Source organism: Pipistrellus hanaki, assembly GCF_964339955.1.
Source record: "Pipistrellus hanaki genome assembly, chromosome: 2".
Lineage (NCBI taxonomy): Eukaryota > Metazoa > Chordata > Mammalia > Chiroptera > Vespertilionidae > Pipistrellus > Pipistrellus hanaki.
The window spans coordinates 19,702,248-19,719,300 of record NC_140504.1 but is presented as its reverse complement, the minus strand read 5'-3'; the positions used below and the strand labels follow the sequence as shown (position 1 = coordinate 19,719,300).

At 43.6% G+C, this 17,053-nt stretch overlaps 1 pseudogene across 1 annotated transcript; it reads right to left on the bottom strand.

Annotated features, from left to right (window-relative positions):
* Positions 1–2,220: 2,220 nt before the first annotated feature.
* LOC311617502 (NADH dehydrogenase [ubiquinone] 1 beta subcomplex subunit 4-like) lies at positions 2,221–2,989 on the bottom strand (annotated as a pseudogene). Its single transcript has 2 exons — positions 2,897–2,989; positions 2,221–2,570 (listed from the first exon to the last, which is right to left on the bottom strand). The product of its transcript is annotated as an NADH dehydrogenase [ubiquinone] 1 beta subcomplex subunit 4-like (transcript).
* Between the last annotated feature and the right edge of the window lie 14,064 nt (positions 2,990–17,053).

Genomic DNA, 17,053 nt, shown 5'->3' with positions numbered 1-17,053 from the left:
TTTGTACAGGGTTCAGTCATTACTGTACCCCAGTCTTCATCTTCAGCACTGAAATAACCCCATGTGGAAACCTCAACATTACAACTGCATCAAGAACTTAAAAATGGCAGTTTCTCAGCAGGTGGAGTGACTCAAATCAATCTGGGTATCATGTTCAATCATGCATTTCCTCCCCCAGAAGAATGTGTCACCATTTGTCTCTTCTCTACAAAGATATCCAGGGCATTAAATCACAAAGGAGAGAAGAGACAAGAGGAGAATGGATTTAGGATCACTTAGTAATTGCCTCAGGGCTTGCACGTAGAATATACAAGAGGAAGGAAAGTGAAGACACAATCACTTTTAATCGTCCCTTGGAAAAACTCCATCCCCAAGTGTCCTTCATTCTTGCTGCTATTTGTTGAAGGTTTGCAAAGCTGACTAAGAGTGTTTTATGCTAATTGGCTTTATCTGACATCCCTTTATCATTTGAAATTAATAGACAGCCTAGTAGGTACAAGGTCAATGGAATATCTTCTCAGATTTGCAACTTGGCGTTTTCCCCAAAACACCACTTTCATCTTCATACAAGCGGTAGTGTCTATAAAGTCTTCTAAGAAAGGCATGCTGTCTAATCCCATCAACCCATTTGTGACCCAGTCCAGAGGGAAATTGTAGAAGTTGTTCCGCTCCTCGCTTGCTCCTAAATGCCCAACAGATTTGACATTCTCTTAGCTTGATGGGGAGACAGCAGCCTGATGTGCCAGCACCAGGCAACAGCTAGCCCCATAGCAAAGCCCTTTCTTTAATTCTTTGGGATGATGTCACCGGAGAGAAAGAAAACAATGTGAAGTAGAATAAAGCTCCACCCCAGGGTACAGAGATAATGGAAGCCGTCTCTCTCCTCTTGCTTATCTCTTTCTAGGAATACAGACTGAGAGGACACTTGGAAAGGAGGGATGAAATGTAAGACTGGAAAGCCTCTTGGCTAAAGGAAGTCTTCTCTGAGTATCTGTGAGGAGCGAGAGGAGAGGAGAGAAGAGAAAATAGATAGGGTGACTGATTTGACCTTCAAGGAAAAAAGGCAAGAGAATCTGCAGGGGTATTTTTCTGTTTGTCCAACTCAGGTCATAGAAGAGACAGGAGAATTGAGGGGGGTAGGTTGAATGTGAGCCCATTAGAACTCCATAGTCTCTAAGCTCCAAGAGCTTCAAAGGCTTCCCAGTCTTAAATAGTTTTATCCTAGAAATTAAGACACACACAGGGTCTAAAAAAATCAAAAGAACAAAACAAAACTCAATACATGTTGTATATGTCCTCTCCCTGCATCCCACCCCTAAAATTATCACTATCTTGCATTTGTTTACCACTGCACACTTTTTCATGCATTTGCTACATGCTAATTGTTTTGCATGTTTTTTAAAAAATATATATTTTTATTGCTTTCAGAAAAAGAGAGAGAAAGAGAGAGATCAATGAAGAGAGAGAATCATTGATCTGCTGCCTCCTGCATGCCCCCCAATAGGGATCAAGCCTGTAACCTGATCATGTCCCCTGACCAGGAATTGAACCGTGACCTCCTGGTTCATAGGTCTATGTTCAACTAATGAGCCACACTGGCTGAGCTGCTTTGTGTGTTTTTAAATCACATTTACATCTGTATCAGGAAAAAAAATTAAAGCAAGTTATTCCTCTATCACATAAAGAAATCTGAAAATAGGCCAATCCAGGACTGATATGGTGATATCCAATCATCTGTTTCATCCTAGCTCATGGCTTCCATTTTAAACATCATCTAAAGTTTGTTGCTTGAGTTTTACCCATTATGTTTGCATAATGGCAAATAAGGGCAAAAAAGGGTCATTAGCAGCTGAGCAGAACCCCATTAAGATGTTCCAAAATCCAAGTTATCACTCCCAGTTACAGCTCATTGGCCAGAAATAAATCACATGACCATACAAAGGCACAAAGTCCCCTTTATTCTGGAAAGCAATTTGCTAGTAAGTAATATTGGTAATCTATTACAAAGAAAAAAATAAAGAATGGTTTAGGCAACTGTAGTCTGCAAAGATTCATGGTCTATATATGTTTCTTTTTGCTTAATTTCATTTCTGAGATTCATCCCCAGTTACAACTCTGGTTAATTAATTTTCACTGCTATTTCCTTCCTTTCTTCTTTTCTTTTTATTACTGATTAATAGATTTATTAAACAACAATACATATAGTTATCATTAACAGGCTTAATATGAGATGTTAAATATTTTACTCAATTTTCCTTCCTGAATAAGTGTTTCTTTCCTATTGTCAGTTTTAAAAACTTAATACCAGAAGACAAGAGGTCCAATTCCAACCACAGTTCCTAGGAATGAGTTCTTAGGAGTGGGTCTAAAATTGGGACAGATAATTTGTGAGTCAAAGCAGGACCTTCAGTGAGCCCCCGGGTGGTTGGGGTCCTTGTACAGAAGCAGGTTCTCCCTTTTAAGCTGGGATCTTTGGCCACCTTGTGGTTTGTGCCTTCGGACTTCTGGAGATATGTCATATTCAGCTGGGTCAAGGGTAGGGGGTAAAGTGGCCAGGCGCCAGGCTTGTACTTAGGGTGAGCCTTTCCTTCCCTCTCTTATTCCTTCCTCTGTCCCTCCCTTCCTCCTTCCGTCCTTCTCTTCATTTGTCCCTCCTTTCTTCTCTCTCTTTCTTTCTCTTTTCTTTCTTTCTTTCTTTCTTTCTTTCTTTCTTTCTTTCTTTCTTTCTTTCTTTCTTCCTTCCTTCCTTCCTTCCTTCCTTCCTTCCTTCCTTCATTTCTCTCTCTCTCTCTCTCTCTCTCTCTCTCTCTCTCTCTCTCTCTCTCTCTCTCTCTCTCTCTTTCTATCTCTCATTTGTTCTTTCTTGTTTTCTTTCTCTCTCTTTCATTATACCTACCTGAATCTCCAGTTCATTGATCAATAATGAATACAAGTGGTGGTAGAGGTCTTTTGGCTTCATTTCTAATTTCAAATACAATTTTTCTAACATTTCACCAGTTTGAAGTTTGCTACAGGTTTTCATAAGGCTTTGTATTCAGTCCCCTTTTATTTCCCCTTAGCACAAATATTTATTTAACATGTACAGCATGAAAGGTGCTAGTTGCTATGAAGTAGGCAAAGATATGCAAGACATGATTCCTACCTCAAGAAACTAATAGGATCATTAATGATATGAAATACATACAAATAATTTAATGCAGATTAAAAGGTGACAAATGAAAAACAAATCAAGCATGTAGATGCTGCATCATCTCTTTGAAGGATTCAATTCAATAAATATTGGTTCCTACTCTGTGCAATGACTAGGGAAGGCTCTATAAGAGGTTATTTGAATCTCAGAAATGTTTCTTAAAATTAAATAAACTCTTAGGTTAGTTGTAAGGATAAGTTTGTGTTTAGTACTTTGATTATTTAATGGTTTACCTCTAGAAACCTTAAGCTTTTAAAAAGAGGAAAAGGCCAATTTATCCCCATGATAGAGCTAAACTCTAAAATGTACAGTATATATATATATATATATATATATATATATATATATATATATATATATATATATGTCAGTATTATGGAAAATAATGTTTCAGCTACAAAGTTATATTTTAGGCATAAATTTAAGTGTAATGCTATCTTTACAGAAATGGGGACAAAAAATGCTGCCCATAAATAATTGCTTTTAATGCCTTTAAAACTTGATTTGGGGGGTAATTTTGTAGTTAAATTCAATTGAGTAAGCTGCAAGGAAAATATAATCATCCTCTAGGGCTTGGATAAAACCATTTTTTGGTATGTTTTTCTCATTATGAGTAATTACAGGTAAAAACTTGATTGTACCCTCTTTTGAGTATCATTAAAGAAAGTAAATATCCACTTTCCTAAATCATTGTACTTGGCAACGTTACATATGTATTACCACATAAAGAAAAAGGACTTCCAATGTTTCCCATACAAAACACCTATCAATCTTATTGTTGTTAATATTTTGTCGTTAAAATCTTGACTAGCTGGGTTGTGTGTGAAAAGTGAGGAAAAGCAGAACCTGATTCTCTGGGGGTAAAGTGTAATAAAACTGGAGGGGAAAAGCACACAAAAGAATGATGGGAGTGATCAACAGTTTCCCACGACACTAGATGAAGAAAGATGTCTGAGAAGTGTCCGTTCCATTGGGTCAGGAAGAATCTCCTGGTCACCTTACTAAGACCAGTTTCGGTGAAGTGATGGGACTGGGAAGAAAGCCTTGAAAGATAAAGGGAGGGTGAGGGAGAGGAGGCAGTGAGCACAGACAACTCTTTCCAGCGGGGAGTCTGCCTCTGTATCTCAGATTCCCTACGGGAAGTTGGAGTACCGGAAATCAATGGTCCCCTAATACCAATCATTGATCGATTGCATACAGTGCATAAAAGAATGGTCACTGCTCCGAATCAAAGTGAGAAAGCTATGGACTGGTAGGAAATGTTTCATAAAACTACGTTTATTCGGTTTAAAGAACAGGCTCTTACTCTGAAATGATGGCTCCCCATCTCTTGGAGGAGGTGGGGTGGGAATGGAGGTGGGAAAGTGGGAGGAAACACCCTTTCCTCTATAAAATGATGGGGAAAGTAGGAATAGTTTGGTGATGGCTGTTTTGTGTTTGTTTGTTGTTTGTTTGTTTTGGTAAAAATGTTCTAATTTAGTAAAATTTTAATAGTTGAAGTTGTATATTTCTTTCCTTTCATTTCTGTTGTCTTGGTTTTCTGCTGGCCTAGGATTCCCAAAGTCTTTGAATCAGGTTTCTTTACCCAGAGGAGATATTGCCTTGGATTAACCATTACCATGGCAAACCTACCTGGGATACCCCTCTTCCTCTCAGGAGCCTGTCTTCTTCTTCCCCAGTTTGCCTCCTCAGCTGCCCTGCCCCAGGGAGCATGCAGGTCCCCCAAAGAGGCAGGCCTTTGTCTAAGCCCAGCAGCAGGGGGTGGCTGCACAGGAGAGAGCACAACATTAACTCTAGTTGCAGGGCTTCTCACCACCAACTCAGGGCTGCTCAGAACCCCGCACCCTCCCGACCAGGCATCTGTCCTACAGCAGCTCTGCCAGGTCTTTTGGGGGATGTGGTGGGTAAACAATGGTTCCATTTAGACTAGTTCAGGCTAAAACCGGTTTGGCTCAGTGGATACAGAGCGTCAGTCTGCGGACTGAAAGGTCCCAGGTTCAATTCCGGTCAAGGGCACCTACCTTGGTTGCGGGCACATCCCCAATAGGAGGTGTGCAAGAGACAGCTGATCGATGATTCTCTCTCATCGATGTTTCTAACTCTCTATCCCTCTCCTTTCCTCTTTGTAAAAAATCAATAAAATATATTTTAAAAATAAAATAAAATAAAAAAAGAGTTAAATCAATCAAAAATATAACTGTGCTTATAGACTAGTTCAGTTTGAGGTGAGCCTAATTCCATCTTGACACTTCTCACCAAACCTTGTGAGGAAGGTAGGGGCTGTGACCCCACACACACACACACACACACACCCACACACATGACATTGCTGGGGAGATGTTTAGATATGTGTCAGGGGTTCAGAGGAGAGGTATGGGGAGATATAGGTCTGAGAGTCACCTCCCTACCAATGATCTTCCAAGTGATGGAAATGGGTGAGCTTGTTTAAAGACAGAGTGTGATGGAGGAGAAGAGGGGGCCTGGAACTACCTGGTTCCCAGCATTGGGAGGCCTGGTAGGGAAGGAGGACTAGGTAAGCTTCACTTTACGGTGAGAAGTGTACTCCCATTTCTTTACTCCCTGCGATCGCTCTGCTTGGTGAACAGAGTGCAGATGACACAGAACCAACATGAACCAGCCCTGTTCCTTAGACTCCCTCCTCAGGATCCGAGTGAGTCTCCTCCGTATTCCTTTCCTCAGCTACACAAAAAGGCCTCTGTGGTCGCAGCCCCTACCTTCCTCACAAGGTTTGGTGAGAAGTGTCAAGATGGAATTAGGCTCAGGCACAAAGATTTACATTCACATGCCAGCCATTTTCCGAGTCTTTAAGAATAGCCCAGACACGGTGTTTCAGGCCCTTGGAAATACTAATAATGCAAACAGAATCAAAATCATCATTCATATTATTAACAAGCATTTTTTGAGTAATGTTTTGAGTAAGTGCCTAATAAAGTTTAAGAAATAAAAGTAACTCATGTTTATTAAAGAGGAATTACTGGGTCTCCATTCATAAGCTTCAATATCCTGCTTAATGGGTTCCATACAACATAACACAGAAATCCAGTGAATGAGTTATGGAGAAACAGTCTGAAAAAAAAAAAAATTATATGGTTTCCTCTTTTCCTCTTGGTCCCCCTCCATGAAATAACAATGAGGAGTGTAGCCTGAATAAAGCCATGTCTTGTAACAGAATGAAAGCATTAGGGTGACATGGGTTGTATTTTAGCAGACTGGGCCAGAACAGCAAAAGCTTTGTGGTCAGAGTGCGCCCCCTGGTGGACGACGTGAGCAAGAGAGGATGCAGAGGCACCAGTATTGTGCTCTAGATTCCCCTGAATAAAATGCTTGTTGACCACATTTTGTAAAGAGCTGCGTAAGGAAGCAGGCACTTCATCAAAGAAGGAAATGAGTATAGCCGGGTGGGAAGGAGAGCCTGGGGCAATTAAGCTCGCAGTCTTGAGTTCTAGAGAACTTGAATCATTTATGATGGATTGTATATGAGAAAGCCACGGAATGAATTGGAAGGAGGTCAAGAAGTGTGGTGTCTCTGAACTCGGGCGGCCTAGGCGCGGGTCTTGGCTCTGGTAGTAGCTGGGAGACTTTAGGGAGTCATGTTGCTGTTCTCCAAGCTGCAGTCACCCCATGGGTAAAGCAGTGCCCTTTGTGGAGCAGGGTGGTTGTGAGAATCAGATAACATAACGCGGAAAAAGTATTTTCGGTGCAGGGACTGCTGTACTAAAATAGCCGCGACCGTTCCCTGCCGTGTGTGTGTGTGTGTGTGTGTGTGTGTGTGTGTGTGTGCGTGTGTGCATGAAGGGCATTTGCATTTCTGGTTTTAAAATGGCTCCCAGATCCAGACCTTCGCTGACTGCTGCGTTTGGAAGCTCTGTGGCTCAGCGGAAACTGTGAGAATGGAGGTTTCTGAGCACTTCTGCACGATACACCGGAGAGGGTCCATCAGCATCCACTTCCTGGTCTGCCACGTGCACCACCAAAGGTGCCCAGACACAAGTGAGCAGTTGGCCAACCAGAATTGACTGCAGCTGATTGAGGTAAGCGATCAGCCAGGGCTGGTTGGGGGGGAGAAGGGGGGTGGGAACTGAGGAGAGAGGGGAAAGGGTCAATGTGCTATGAGTGGCAGGTAAAGGCAGAAATGGGGAATCCCGCCAGGGCCACAGAAGGGCACAGGTTTCCCGGAGCCCAGAAGAGCTGTACTCCAGGACACAAGAGTACACTCTCAGGGCCCTATCCGTTTCCAACCCAGCACCGACGTGGAGCCAGTGGGCAAACAGAGGTACTACAGGATAATTGTGGAAAGTTGTCTGAGAGTTGTTTTAATCAAACAAAAAGGAAGTGTTTGTCTTCTAATTCCCAGAAATGTGCCCCCAAAAATTCAGGTATTTGAAAATGTCAAGAAGCACTAATGGAACTAAGAACCTGACCCTGGAAGGAGGGCGGGAGGGCCGAATGTGTCTTGGGTCCGAGGGCCGAACTCCAGGCTGCAGGATGTCCTTTAGAAGGAGGCCCCAGGGAGACGTGCTGAGGCCTCTGCCGCAACGTTCTCTTTTAGGGAGGGAGTCCCCAAGCTGGATTATGTATTTTTAAAATATATTTTTGTTGATATCAGAAAGGAAAGAAGGAGGGGGGGAGGAGAGAGAAACATCAATGATGAGAGAGAATCACTTATTGGCTGCCTCCTGCATGCCCCAGCACTGGGGATCAAGCCCGAAACCCAGGCATGTGCCCTGACCAGGAACTGAACCAGAGACCTCTTGATTCCTGGGTCAATGCTCAAGCGCCTAAGCCACACCAGCTGGGCTCCACGCTGGACTATTAAATGCATCTTTTGTCAAATAGCTATCAGATGGGGAATTCCATTTGAATGAACTAACATTTGGAAGTTGCCTGCCTTTTTCCTCTCTTTAATGACTTCTAAGGAGTAACCTTCTCTTGTTTTCTCACCTCACACAGTGAGAGCTCCATAAGCTTTGGGAATTAATTCATTCTAATGAATGGTATAAGATGAAATAAAACCAGCTCAATGCTTCTAATCATTGGTACCTGGCTTCCCTGACTTTCTCGGCCACCGGGCCATCCTCATGGCCTCACTTGGCTGGCTCCTCGGCCTGGGTCCTGTCTTGTACTGTCCCCACCGCACTCTCTCTAGCACCCACCGTCCCTCTCCTCGTTGGCTTTCTGCAGTTCCCAGCCTGCTCGCACCTCTGGGTAACTCCCACTTTTGTCTTTTCTTGATCTGGGCCGACAAGTGTTACTTGAGAGGAAAATCCCCTAACAGTGCTATTGGAACCCATCATTGTGTCTGTGCTCTCAAACCTGATCTGGGACCTCAGGGCCTCTTTCAAATCTTTTATCATGTCTTATTGTTCCCTCGAATTCCTCCTGGTGTCTGGGACAGACCTATTCCTCCCCCCTCCCGGTGTGTCTGGTGTCCTACGAAAGCCCTGGCCGCCTAGCTCCCGCCCCCTCATTGGCAAGGGCACCCTCCACAGCCACTCTGCCCGAGGAGTTATTTTGGAGTCCATGACTTGGGGTCAGAGACAGCAAGGCTGGATTCTTTATTTTCCAAAAGCATGGAGCAATGCTAAGCCCTGAACAGCGACAGAATCCAGGCGGGGAGGGGGGGCTATGGTTTTCTTTCTGTTTGAACTTGTCTAGCATGACTCCCTGACTTCTTTGTTTATCCCATTGATGTGTGTGTGCTGGGATGGGGGAGCTTTTAGGGAGGAGGGAGGCGAAAACCCGTTCTTCCTGACCAAAACTTGAAAATGAGAAAAGGGCTTTAAGGTCTACCACATGCCACTCCAGCAAATATTGGTTTTGATCCCGTCGGAGCCCTGAGGTACAAGATAGGAGCATTCCGAGTGGTTATTATTCAGATCTATCAGCGAGGAGCACGCCAGAGCCCGGGTGCAGCTTCGCAGCTCAATTAGCACACACAGCACCCACCCCGCGCTTTCCGGATGCAGCTCACATCACCCAGGACCCTGCGCGAGCCGCGCCGTGGTTAAGGATATGTCACCGCGAATCAACAAAATATGCAGTTTGATCAGCACATTCCGAGCGCGGATCATTAAACTATGCAGCCCGGTCCCCCAAGTGCATGAAAAATTAACTAACAAGTTTTGTATCTTGATCAGCTTAATGAGTGAGAAGCCGCCGAACAAGAGAGTGTCAAATCGTGCGGTCTGGCGAGGGGGGGCAGCTGATAGCCTGCGCGGAGCCGCCAGGGCCAGCGCTAATAGTGTTGGTTTTCAGAATAACCAGCCGCTAGAAATCAGTGTCAGAGGGAGCTGATTAGTATTAAGATGTTGTCCAGTCTGTTTCCAGCAGGATGTGATGAGATGTCGAGCCTTCAGATGTAAATGAAACATTGATCCTTCCTTTCAGGCTTCACTGGGTCTTAATGGACTCAGCCATGCGCCTGGAAGCCCCTGCCAATGGCATCCCGCGCACACGGGCCGCACTGAGGGGCCGTGACAGCTTTCTGGAAATGTCTACACTGTCTGACCTTGAAAAGCAGCTAAAAGAAAGAGGCGGGGGGAGAATTCTTTAATCAAACTGTATCAGAGATGCCACATGCCATTGCAGTGGGGGGGAGGGAGGAAGGAAGGAAGGAAGGAAGGAAGGAAGGAAGGAAGGAAGGAAGGAAGGAAGGAAGGGGGAGGGAGGGAGGGAGGGAGGGAGGGAGGGAGGGAGGGGGGAGGGAGGGAGGGGGGGGAGGGAGGGCGGGAGGGAGGGAGGGAGGAAGGAGGGAGGGAGGGAGGGAGGGAGGGAGGGGGGGGGAGGGAGGAAGGAAGGAAGGAAGGAAGGAAGGAAGGAAGGAAGGAGGAGGGAGAGAGGGAGGGAGGGAGGGAGGGAGGGAGGAGGGAGGGAGGGAGAGAGGAGGGAGGGAGGGAGGGAGGGAGGGAGGGAGGAGGAGGGAGGGAGGGAGGGAGGGAAGGGAGGGAGGGAGGGAGGGAAGGAAGGGAGGGAGGGAGGGAGGGAGGGAGGGAGGGAGGAAGGAGGGAGGGAGGGAGGGAGGGAGGGAGGGAGGGGGGGAGGGGGGAGGGAGGAAGGAAGGAAGGAAGGAGGGAGGGAGGGAGGGGGGGAGGGAGGAAGGAAGGAAGGAAGGAGGGAGGGAGGGAGGAGGGAGGGAGGGAGGGAGGGAGGGAGGGAGGGAGGGAGGGAGGGAGGGAGGGAGAGAGGGAGGGAGGGAGGAGGGAGGGAGGGAGGGAGGGAGGGAGGGAGGGAGGAGGGAGGGAGGGAGGGAGGGAGGGAAGAAGGAAGGGAGAGAGGGAGGGAGGGAGGGAGGGAGGGAAGGAGGGAGGGAGGGAGGGAGGGAGGGAGGGAGGGAGGGAGGAGGGAGGGAGGGAGGGAGGGAGGAAGGAAGGGAGAGAGGGAGGGAGGGAGGGAGGGAGGGAGGGAGGGAGGGAAGGAAGGAAGGAAGGAAGGAAGGAAGGAAGGAAGGAAGGAAGGAAACAGGGTTTCCTAAACCAAGAACGCATTTAGAGAAAGTTGGTGGAGAATCTGAGTAAATTAAATGCGAGTGGTTGATGATCACGGAGGAGACATTTGAATTGGATTGTCACCGGAGGCTGGAGGGTCTGCTGTCCCCCAGCGATTGGCAGGATGCTGATGGGGAGGTGGACAGCCCCCTTTTAACACAGCCACACATGCCCCGGGTGACTTGGCCGGTGTATAAACGGGGACTTGAGGGCCAGTCTATTAATGCTGACCTGATAGTTTTCATCTTGGCCGACCGGCTGGCATGGCAGCTGTGGGAGTGTCAGTTTCCCATACAGTGAGTCCCTTCGATAAGGAGGTGGGCAACGGAAATGTGGCGGTCCCACACAGCAGGCAGGACGCACATCCAAATGGGGACATGCCACAGACAAAGGGGGACAAGGCTGTCTGGCAGATGCTGAGGTTGGAGCGGCTGGCTGCCCTTTGGTTGCACATGTTGGGGCAGAGGACAGGAGTGTGATGGGGGGAGAGGACATTTTTTTTTTCATCGTTCTCAATTTGATTAGACTTTTCCCAAAGTGTAGCACGTGGACATACCCAGGATGACTTTTGGTCAAGTGTGGCATATGGACAATTTTTTTTTTTTAATGTTCCTAGGTAGGAGTCTATTCCCATGAATATCAAAGTAGAAATAGCACGTCAAATTCGTGATTTAACTAACATTATTTCTTAGAGTGAGCTCGAGATGGCAAAAGTGAGTTTAGTGAAAGCAAATTCAAAGACAAATTCTATATGTGTAGTAAGTGGATATGTTGAAAACCATAAAGGGGTTTTCAGATGGCTGAAGTTTAGGAAAACTGCTCATTGCTGCCATGGGAGCTGGAGCTAGGTCTACAAGAGGACCTTCCTTCTTAGGTCAATCAGAAAAAACATGAATTTCAAAAATTCACAACAAACACGTGAAGGGATGAAGGGATCCCAAAGCACATTTCTGCAGTTAGCTTATTACCTCACCATACACAGAGATACAAAGAAGCTAAGACCCAGAACAGGCTCTGAGGCACCAACACATCAATCAACTGTCATAAAATCATAAAAGTACTCATTGAATGACCAAAAACGAATTTTCAGTTATTGAAGTTTTAATTCAATAGTATTAATATCTATACTAATAAAAGGGTAATATGCTAATTAGATTGAGTCAATCAGCCATCTTCCAGCTGTCCAAATTCCTTCCAGACAAAGCCATGGTTGGGGGCCGAGGCAGAACCAGTTAGGGGTGATCAAGCCAGCAGAGAAGGGCAGTTGTGGGAGAGATCAGACTGGCAGGGGAAGACAGTTAGGGTTGATCAGGCAGGCAGAGGCAGTTAAGGGTGAGATCAGGCAGGCAGGGGGCAAGGTAGGGGTAATCAGGCAGGCAGGCAGGTGAGTGGTTAGGAGTCAGTCATCCCAGATTGTGAGATGGATGTCTGAGTGCCAGTTTAGGCCTGATCCTACAGTGCAGTCGGATCTCCCAGATTGGAGAGGGTGCAGCCCAGGCTGAGGAATCCCCTCTGTGCACAAATTTCATGCATCGGGCCTTTAATTTTATTAGAAAGTACTGGAGTCCTGGTGCACGAATTTCTGTACATTGAAAGGAAATTAATTAGAAGAAATATTTTAGATACCTGGGAGGGGCACAGGAGGTTGACCAACCTGGGGGGGGGGGGGGTGGGAAGGAAGGGCTCCAGGGCATGTCTGGCCCATCACACCCAGTCCCAATTGGCCAGACCCCAGCAGCAAGCTAACCTACTGATCTGAGCATCTGCCCTCTGAAGGTCAGTGTGCATCATAGCAACTGGTCAAACGGTCAAATGGTTGGACACTTAGCATATTAGGCTTTTATATATATAGATAGGATGCATTAAAAAGCATATATATGCATGCACACATGCATGCACACATCTGTGTATTTTCAAAATATTAAGATATAGCTGTACCCTCTAGCTCCCTTAAGAAGTAGAGAATGACTAGTATTTTGAAACTGCCATTGTGCTCCCCCAACTGCAACACTGTTGCCTCCCTATTTTACTGAGTTTAAGGTTGATCATTTCCTTGTCTTTCTTCATAACCTTACTAGGTGTTCATGTACCTAAGCAATATATTATCTAATATTTCTTGCCCTTCAAATTTACATTAAAAGATGCATGCTATATGAATTACTCTTAACTTGCTTTTTTCATTCTTGATTATGCTTTTAGTATCGACACATGCTAATATGCATAGAAGTAGCTTATTCATCTTCACTCCTGTGTAATATTTCACTGACTATCTCACAATAATTAATCCACTATACTGTTCATTTTTATTATTATGAGCAATGCTGCTTTTACAGGTCCCCTGGTGTCCATGGGGAAGAGATTCCCTTGTGTATACACTTAGGAAGAGAATTGGTAGGTCCTAGGTAGGTGCTTTTTCCACTTTATAAGGTATTGTTTGCATTGTTTTGTTGTTGTTTTTTAAGGTTTATTGATTTACTTTCTCACTATTTCCAATAGCAACAAAAATAAAAATTACTAGATATTTATCTTACACTATATATAAAAATCAACTCAAAATGGATTAAAGACTTAAATGTAAGACCTGAAACTATAAAACTTCTAGAAGAAAACATAGGAGAAAAAGCTGCTCAATATTGGTCTTGGCAATTGTTTGTTAGATAAGCACCAATTACACAGGCAGTAAAAGCAAAGTTAGTATGTGAGACTACATGGAACTTAAAAGTTTCAGCACAACAAAGGAAACAATAGAATGAAAAAGCAATGTATGGAATGAGAGAAAATATTTGCAAACCATGTATCCAATAAGTAGCTAATATCCAATATATTAAAAACTCCAACAAGTAAATAGAAAAGAAAGAAAGAAAGAAACCCAAATTAACCTAATTTTAAAGGGGACAAATGTTTCTTAAAAGGAGAGATATATAAATGGCTGCCAGGTATATGAAAAGATGTTCAACATCACTAATCATCAGAGAAATTCAAATCAAAACCACAAAAAGATATTAACACACACTTGTTAGGATTGCTATTTAAAAAAAAATAATAATAAGACTCAAAAGATTACAAATGTTGGCAAACATGTGGAAAAATTTGACCCCTTGCACAGGGTTAGCAGGAATATAAAGTGGCGCAGCCACTATAAAAAGCAATGTGAAGGTTCCTCAAAAAATTAAAAATAGAATTACCATATGATCCAGCAATTCCACTTCTGGGCATATATCCAAAGGAGTGGAAATCAGGATGGCAAAGAGATATTTTGCACCCCCACATTCCTTGCAGCATTATTCATAATAGCCAAGATATGGAAACAATCTAAATGTCCACTGATGGGTGAATGATAAAGGAAATGCAGTGTAGACACACAATGAAATATTATTCAACCTTAAAAGTAAAAAAAAAAAAATCCTGCCCTATTCGACAACATGGGTGAACCTGGATGACACTACACAAAATGAAATAAGCCAGTTACAGAAAAGGAAAGACTGCGTGATCCCATTTATACACAATACCTAAAATGGTCAAACTCGTAGAAACAGAGAGTTGAGTGGTGGTTTCAGGGACTAGGGTGGAGGTGGAGAATTGTTTAGTGGAGACAAACTTTTTATGCAAGTTCAATAATACCTAGAGATATGAGGTACAGCATAGTTCTTATAGTTAACAATACTGAATTGTGCACTTAAATTTTTTGTTAAGAGAGATCTCATGTTAAGCATTCTTACCACAGAAAGAAAACCAACAGCGCAGGGGCACAAGGAAACTTCTGGACATGATGCCCAGGTCTATTACTTTGACTGTGATGACAGTTTCATGAAAAGGTGTCTGCGTATGTCCAGACTCTTCAAATTGTATATTAAGTATGTACAGTTTTTGGTATGTCATTAATAGCTTAATGTTATTTTAAAAAGTGTTAACATGTTTAAAAAGTGCACAACTGCCCTGGCTGGTTTGGCTCAGTGGATGCAGTGTCAGCCTGTGGACTGAGGGGTCCCAGGTTTGATTCTGGTCAAGGGCATGTACCTTGGTTGCAGTCATATCCTCAGTAGTGGTGGGGGGAGGTGCAAAAGGGGGCTGATTGATGTTTCTCTCTCATCGATATTTGTAACTCTCTATCCCTCTCCCTTCCTCTCTGTAAAAAAAAAAAATATATATATATATATATATATATATATATATATATATATATTAAGTGCACAACTGATTTCTTTATTGAATTAATTTATTGAAAAACATAAAAAAATCTAAATAATTTTGAAAGTATAGCATGTGGTGGATAGAAAAAGTTAATAGCATACATACATTCACTCTCCTCAAATGAATTGGAAGTTTTGTATTTCAATCAGAATTTAGATAAAGTTTTACATGGAACTTATAATGTGATTCTGAAGTTTACATGGAAATTCAAAGGGCTAAAATTAGAATAATTTTAAAAGACAAAAAGATGAGTCATCTTGCTCTATCAAATGTGGTTATTAAAACAGTGTTATATTAGTGCAAAGACAGACTGTGTACTGGAAGAACAAAACATTGGACCCAGAAACTGAATGTCCCCTAGAAGGGAATGTACAGATGGAGATGGCAGTGCAGGTCCCTTGGGAAGGGATAAACTCCTAAGTAAATGGTCCTCTGACCCCTGATTGACTCTACCGCAAAAAATAGAAGAGCCCTACATGCCACCATACACAATAGTTAATTCCTCGTGGATTAAGACTTAAATGTGGAATGAAAAACTTAAGAAAAGTTTTAGGAGACAGTGAAAAATAAATTTATAATCTCTATGTAGGGAAGGATTTCATAAACAAGATGCAAAAAACACTAAACATAAAAAAGAGATTTATAATTGTGACTACATTAAACTCAAGATATCAAAAGACATTTTAAAATGTCATAAAGAGCCCAATTGATGTTGCTCAGTGGTTGAGCATTGACCTGTGAACCACAGTTCAATTCTCGGGTAGGGCACATGCCCGGGTTGTGGGCACATCCCCGGGTGGTAGGGGACATTCAGGAGGCAGCCAATCAATGACTCTCTCTCATCATTGATGCTTCTATCTCTCTCTCTCCCTCTCCTTTCCTCTCTGAAATCAATAAAAATATATATATTTTTAAATGTCATAAAGAGAGTAAAATACAAACCACAAACTGGGGAACATATTTGAAGTACATATATCTGGAAAAGAACTCATATCAAAAATACAAATGAAGACCTCTTGTGAATCATTAAGGAAAAAGGTAAATAACCAAATAGAAAAATAGGCAAAAGGAATTTCACAGAAGAGCATATGAATGGCACATAAATATTATGTGATGCTCAAACTCCTTGGTTATCAATAAATTGCAACTTTATTTGCCAGGGTAAGATACAACTTACAAGTCAAGCAATAATATCTGTTTATGATGAAGTAGAATTAAAAATTCTCACCTATTGCAGATGAGAATATGAAACAGGACACCTACTTTGGCAAGTGAATAAGCATTTTCCAGTACCGTGGAGCATTCACATAGTCTAAGACCTAACAAGTCCACTTCTAAGTATATAACCAAGAGAAAGACCTGCACAGTCGTGCCAGGAGACATATATAACAATGTCCAGAGCAGACTCTCCATAACAGCAAAATGCCCATCAGCAAACAAAGGATAAAGTGGGATGAAGGCATAGAATGAAATGCTATGCAATTGTAGCAAGTAAAATTAACCATAGCACCATGGATGAATCACAAAACAACAACAAAACGAAGTGCAAAAAAACAGAACATTGAGTAATAAACACTGAATGACAGAAGAATATCTATATCCTAGAGGCCTGGTGCATGAAAATTCATGCACTGGAGGGGGTGTCTCTCAGCCTGGCCTGCCCCCTCTCACAGTATGGGAGACCTCAGGAGCAGAAGGCGACCTGGCGATCAGGGGAAGGTGATGCCCCCATCACACCTTTACTGCTTCCACTGCAGGCAGCACAAGCCTCAGCTGGCCCTGGTTACCTGAGCCTCGGGCAGCCCTGGGCAGCTGGGCAGCCGACATTTGAGGCTTGCCTGTACCTCAGGCCTGCTCTGGGTAGCTGGAGGGGTTGAGGGTGTGTCCAGCCACACTGTTCCTGCCACTTCTCCTACCCCTGCAGGGCTGAAAGGACTGGGGGACTCCAGCCAGGCTGAGAGGACTGGGTGCCACCATCTTGTGGCTATGGTCACTGCCATCTTTGTGACAACTTGATGGTCAATTGTCATATTTTCTCTTTATTCGATAGATCAAATAAGGGTGATTTTATTGATTAAGTAAGGGTGATTTTATGTCAGAGAGAAAAAGGGGGTATGATTGCAGTATATGCTCTGTCAAGGGTCCCATTAATTCATTTGAAACCAGT